Raw genomic sequence first — 6,000 nt, 5'->3', positions numbered from 1 at the left:
GCTACAGCGTCCCCCGGCGGGCCCCGCCCCCTGCAGCTACTGTCACGCCGCGCGGCAGGGCGCGTCTCCACCGTTCTTGGCCCAACGCTCTAATCTCGCTGCGCCGCCCGCCGCCAATCGCGCGCGAGCCCGGCCAGCCCCTGACCCACCCCTCACATGTTTAATTATCCGCCGGCGCCAGCCCTTTTCTCGTCAGGTCTCGCGATATCTGGGCCGGCGGCCAGCCGGCCTGGGCGGCGCCATGTTGGCGCCTGGGTAGAGCGGGCCGGGCCCCTCCCCTTGTCGCCAGGCCCGCGGCCCGGATCCCGGAAGCGCTTTACGGCCGCGCCCAGGGCTCCTCAGCCCCCCCCCACCCCGCCCCCTGTTCTGAGCTCGCGCTGCCCGGAGACCAGTTTCCCACCCCCCGCCTCCGCGAGCGGACAGGGGGGACTCGCCCCCGCCGGACCTAGGAGGAGGGGGGCGTCCCGGCAGCCCCCGCCCCTCCCCCGCGGAGAGCGAGGGGGAGCCGGGCATGCTGCTGCTGCCGCCGCCGCCCCCCAGCGCACGGTAAGGGGCTGGGGCGGGGGTGTTCTGGGGGCGAAGGGGGCGAGGATATCGGTGCCCCGGGGCTGGGGCTTCTGGGGGAATCGGGGGCTGGGCTGCGGTGACGGTTCCTTGTCGGCTCCGAGCCGGGGGACCCACCGCTCCTCTGACGGGCTGGGGAGGGGGGGCGATGGGTGTGTGGTGCCTCCTCCCCCCTCCCCCCCCCACTCTCTGGACAGCAAAACTTTGGCTCTGTGTATTTGGAGGCGGCGTGGGGGTTGTCTGGTGATGCCGCGCGGGTCTGGGACTGGGAGGTGGCGTCTTGCGTGGGGCCACAGCTATTGTCTGGCTGTCTCTGGTGTAAGTCTTTGCAGGTGGGAGAGTTGCCACCGCCTCTTTCCACTCTTCGGCATGCTGAGTCCGCAGCCTGCTGCTGTTGTGGTTTTGGCTCTGGGCATAGAAGAGGTAACAATGGCCTGGTTGTGCTCTGGCCGGACTCCTCTCTCCGGGCTAGACTTGAGCTCCTGTGTGTTGTGTTCTGTAATCAGTCACACACATCAGAGAGGCAGACAGACCCTAATTACGCCTAATAGAGATGCTTTGCGGCTGTTTTGAAATTGCTGTTTGACAGTATGTTTATACCCCTTTAGACATGAATTATAATCCTACATCAACTTCCCCCCCCCCCCCGTCTCAGATTTTTTTCCCCTTTTTTGCTCTCGTTAAATATGCCCCAAGAATGATTGTATTTTAAAGTTTCAGAAACATTCTGTATGGTTTCCTTATCTCTGGAAAAGTGACATGGCCTAGATGGGTCAAGTTGAAAAGTTGTCCTTAATAAACTAAAGCAAGACACTGTACTAATGTTTCTGTAAGTTTACGTAAAAACGTTTAGGAAGATTGTGTTCAATTATATTGTCAGTTAACATCGTTTGCTGTTTATCATATATCCTGTTTTAAACTGATGAATCATTTAAAAATGGTAGTTGCTTTTCTAATGATTACAGTAGGCTATGCAGTGAAAGTTGGTTGCTGAAGCCTTGTCAGCATGATTTTCTACAATGACTTTTTCATTTTTCATTTTACATAAATATTAATGAGCCCGATCTCACTGCTTATTTATCAACTAACAGTAGAGAATCTTCATGTTTTTAGCTCTGGCATACAGTACTACCAAAAAAAAAAAAGTATGAATTGTCAGTTGGTAGACTGGTAGCCTAGAACTGGTATATATGAGCAGTTTAAGTTTTGAGTATTTTTTAAATTAAACACTCTTACAAGGCAAAACATGCCTTTTTTAAAAGGAGTTTCATTTTGATACTTACAATAGAATAACATAAAAAGCTTTTTTTATTAAACTCCTGAGGTTTATGATGCAAAGCTTCTGCTCATTTTATAAAACAAGTTATAAATGTGGTAGAAAAATGGTGTTTGTATTTCATGTTTTAAGTATCTATATTATAATGTGGAACTATGGCTCTTAATTGTAAAATAAAAATTCTCCCTCTCTCCTGTTCATGTCATTTTATACTCTGCAGGTTAAGTTGTGAATTGACCTCATGATAATGAGGTTGCAGGCATGGCATACTACTATTCTGTCTGCTGTGTATTACCAAGGGATCCTTTCTGCCTTGTATAATAGTGGTGTGGCTTATAAGAAAAAATAACTATTGACTTGACTGAAGCTGTGTCGTGACTGCAGAGTGAGAATGGCCACAGTGAAATGTCACGCAGCCTAACTCAAGTGTTAAGTTATGTCTACGCTACCGTGGTAAGTCGACCTATTCTGTACAACTCCAGCTACGTGAATAAAGTAGCTGGAGTTGATGTACCTTAGGTCGAGTTACCGTAGGGTCTACACCTTGAAGGGGGAGGGGGGTTGGTGGAAGAAACACTCTTTGACTTACCTTACTCTTCTCATTCGGGGTAGAGTTCAAGGGTCGACTGGAGAGCGATCTGCTGTTAAACGGTTCTTCACTAGACCTGCTAAATTGACTGCCGGTGGATTGATCTGAGAGCATCAGTCCCAGCTGTAGTGTAGATGTAGTCTTATTGTATTAACAGCTGAAAGTTGTTAACTGGAGCCTATGCCTCTATCAGGCCAGTCAGCTTGAGTTAATGTTTTTTTGCGTGGCTGGGACTTGAGTTGTAACTTGAGTGTTTCCCCTAACTCAAGTTAACTCTGCAGTGAAGACAAGTCCTGAGACTATTGGTTTGCAAATAAGATGGAAAAAGATGCTGAAGGAACTCTTGAAGTAGGTGACATTGAAAAGTCTTGATAGCCTAAATTGTATAGCTAAAAGCGATTTTATCAAACTGACACTTCGTCTTAGGTGTTGATAAACTTGCCCATGCTCATTGATCTAGAACAGTTTTTCCCAAACTTTGGATGCTGCTTGTTCAGGGAAAGCCCCTGGCGGGCCGGGCCGGTTTGTTTACCTGCCGTGTCCACAGGTTCAGCCAATTGCGGCTCCCATTGGCCACGGTTCGCCGCTCCAGGCCAATGGGGGCTGCAGGAAGTGGCGGCCGGTATGTCCCTCAACTGACGCCTCTTCCCGCATCCCCCATTGGCCTGCAGCAGTGAACCGTGGCCAGTGGGAGCCACAATCTGCCGAACCTGCGCATGCAACAGGTAAACAAACTGGCCCGGCCCGCCAGGGGCTTTCCCTGAACAAGCAGTTTCCCAAGTTTGGGAAACACTGATCTAGAAAGTCTCCTAAAAAGCAGGTTTCTTAGTTTAGCTGAACTGTAACAAAACAACTTCATATTGGGATATTTTATCAAAGGTGGTCTTGGCAAAGAATTTTCAGTATCCAAGAAAAGTAGCATGTTATAATGGTAGAAGGTATTGAAGAAATTATTGATCGTGACAGGTTCAGATATGTTTCGAATTCAGGCTGGTAATTTACTGGACATGATGCAGGACTTAAAGGGTGAAGTTCTGTAGCCTGTGTTATGCAGGAGGCCATATATAGGTAGTCATAATGGTCTCTTTTGGCCTAAAAATCTATCAATATTAAGTTTAAGTGTGCATAGAAAGTAATTTTATTGCCTCAGTTGTTTTTTTCAAGCTTAAAACACAGTTCTAATCTGAAAAGCAATTCTGTAAAAATAGCAAGTAGTGTTTTGTTTGTCTGTGATTTTATATCATATTTTCTCGGTTTACAAGTAACAGTTTTTCATAAGCAGAAACTTGTCTTGGAATCTGGCAAGATTCCTTTCTTGCTTTTGCATTATCATACTTAATAAAGATTCTGCAGGCCAAACGTTATTTTCAATATTGCCTCTGCTAACCCTGTAGCTTTAAGTGGCCTTGCTTAGGATGTAACCGAGGGCCATGATTTCAAGACAGCTGCCCCAATTCTGCTAAGATTTACACTAGTACTTAACTTGAAGTAGGTTGAGTAGCCCCATTATTGTCGGGCCTGCAGAAACTGTATTTCTGGTGGTGGGACACCATCCAGACACAAACCAGTCAAGTTTTTGAGTCCTGTAGTGTGTTGTTAGGGCTTGTCAATGTCACTTTATGCCCCCTTTGATATGGAAACACAATAAATAATAAACATGAACCTCCTAAAGCCATTTTTACTGAGGAGTTCAGAATAAAATGTGTACTTGTAACCTTTATATCTCTAAGTTGGGTAGCATGTTTTAAAAAAAGTTTTTACTTTTAGAGCAACAGTTCCATAACCGCCAACAATCAAACACCAACTCAGTGTTTGCTATGATTAGATTTTTTTGAAATATAAAACTGAAAAGTTTTAGTGAATGTCCAAAACAAATGAGTGTAATACAGTTCCAAATTTAATAAAATTTGGGTATGTTAAATGTGTTGTGTACACTTTCTCATGCTGTACAGTAGTTGAGTCTAATGACCTTTTTACTTTTAGAAACATCTTTCCGACAATGTAAGATGAGCTTTAATTAATAATAAGAATCTGGAATAATTTCTTGTTGTAGTTGAACTAGGTAATGTGTCCAACTTTAATATATCAAGAAAGACATTGATTTTTGTCAAATAATCCAATAAAACATACATACATCATGGAGAATAAAACCTATGGAGAGGTTTCCTTTTTGTGTATCAGAGCCTCCATATTATTTTTTTTCTTGAGCACCTTTTGATGTTTTCATTGGGGGTAACGACCCAAATGTAGAAAACAAAAATGTCTGCCAATTTTTGTGGTTTTGCAGTTACATTTTCTTCTCCCCCTTTGGTATGTGGAAGGCTCACAAAAACCAAATGGGCAAATTATACAGTGGAAGCATTAAAGCTGCCTAGCACAATGTAACCAAACTAATATTGGGTGTTTATTTTCAGTAACAAACAGTAGCAAAAAATCAGAGGTTAGTAACTTTTTTTCAGTAGAGGGTGCTCTTTTAATGGCTGTGTAGTACATATCTTCTGCATGCTCCACATTTTAAAAACAATATATATTTGTGCTATTTTGTCTGTATAAAGAATGTGGGAAATGAGGCTTTCTTGTGAAAGACTGATGATGAGAACCATTTTGCTGAGATTGCATACAAATAGATGCAATTCATATGTGTTGAGGGATTACAGCTAAATGAGGAAAGAGTTAGGCAAAATAAAAATTTCTCTTGGAGCCTGGGGCAGAAATTTATTTGACTGTCAGAAGTGCTCTCTCAATTATTTTCAGAACAAGATCCTCAATAGGTTCTACTGAACCTCAGATATTTTATTTAAAGCAGGTCTTGCAAAGGAGAGCAAATGCTGAAGATGCCAGCAACTGTCTGCAAATTTGTCACATACGTGTCCTAAATTGAACAAATTCTGGCCTGACATACATGCAGAAACCTCTGTGGTATTGAATGTCCTGTTCTGTCTGCTTATTCTTCATGAAGTAGATATCTTGGCTGTAACCTCATTCTAGTATCAATCAATACTTAGAAGATGGGGCTCTGATGTTAACTTTTTAATGCAGTGGCTCTCAATCTTTCTAGACTACTGTACCCCGTTCAGGAGTCTGATGTGTCTTGCGTACCCCCAAGTTACACCTCACTTAAAAACTACTTGCTTACAAAATCAGACATAAAAATACAAAAGTATCACAGAACACTGTTACTGAAAAATTGCTTACTTATTTTTACCATATAATTATAAAATTAATTGGTATATAAATATTGTACTTGCATTTCCGTGTGTAGCATATAGAGCAGTGTGTAGTATATAGAGCAGTATAAGCAAGTGATTATATGACATTTTTAGTTTGTACTGGATTTGCTACATGTACTTCTGGTTGAGAACCACTGTTTTAATGTATGCCAGGCAATTTGATTTCAGAAGTTTGCCACTGATGCAGCTTTCATCTTAGTGGGATAAAAAACTGAAAGAAATATGCTAAAGTTGAAGAGTACGTAGATATGGTGGATAAAGAAGAAATGTATGATGCTGGTATAGGCATTATAATCCAATATTTTTGGAGCACTGAGTCTTTGATGTTTTACCTTTCTTTT

The 6,000-nt window shown here is 43.3% G+C and overlaps 1 protein-coding gene across 1 annotated transcript in view; it reads left to right on the top strand.

Annotated features, from left to right (window-relative positions):
- Positions 1 to 395: 395 nt before the first annotated feature.
- TAB3 (TGF-beta activated kinase 1 (MAP3K7) binding protein 3) overlaps positions 396 to 6,000 on the top strand; it is a 73,445-nt gene continuing 67,840 nt past the window's right edge. The window contains exon 1 of the mRNA XM_074968495.1: positions 396 to 546. The gene's annotated coding sequence lies outside the window, so the exon portion shown is untranslated. The remainder of the gene's footprint in view (positions 547 to 6,000) is intronic.

This window comes from Natator depressus, chromosome 1 (assembly GCF_965152275.1).
Source record: "Natator depressus isolate rNatDep1 chromosome 1, rNatDep2.hap1, whole genome shotgun sequence".
Lineage (NCBI taxonomy): Eukaryota > Metazoa > Chordata > Testudines > Cheloniidae > Natator > Natator depressus.
Note: the sequence above shows the minus strand (reverse complement) of the source record. Positions and strands in the feature narration are given on the sequence as shown.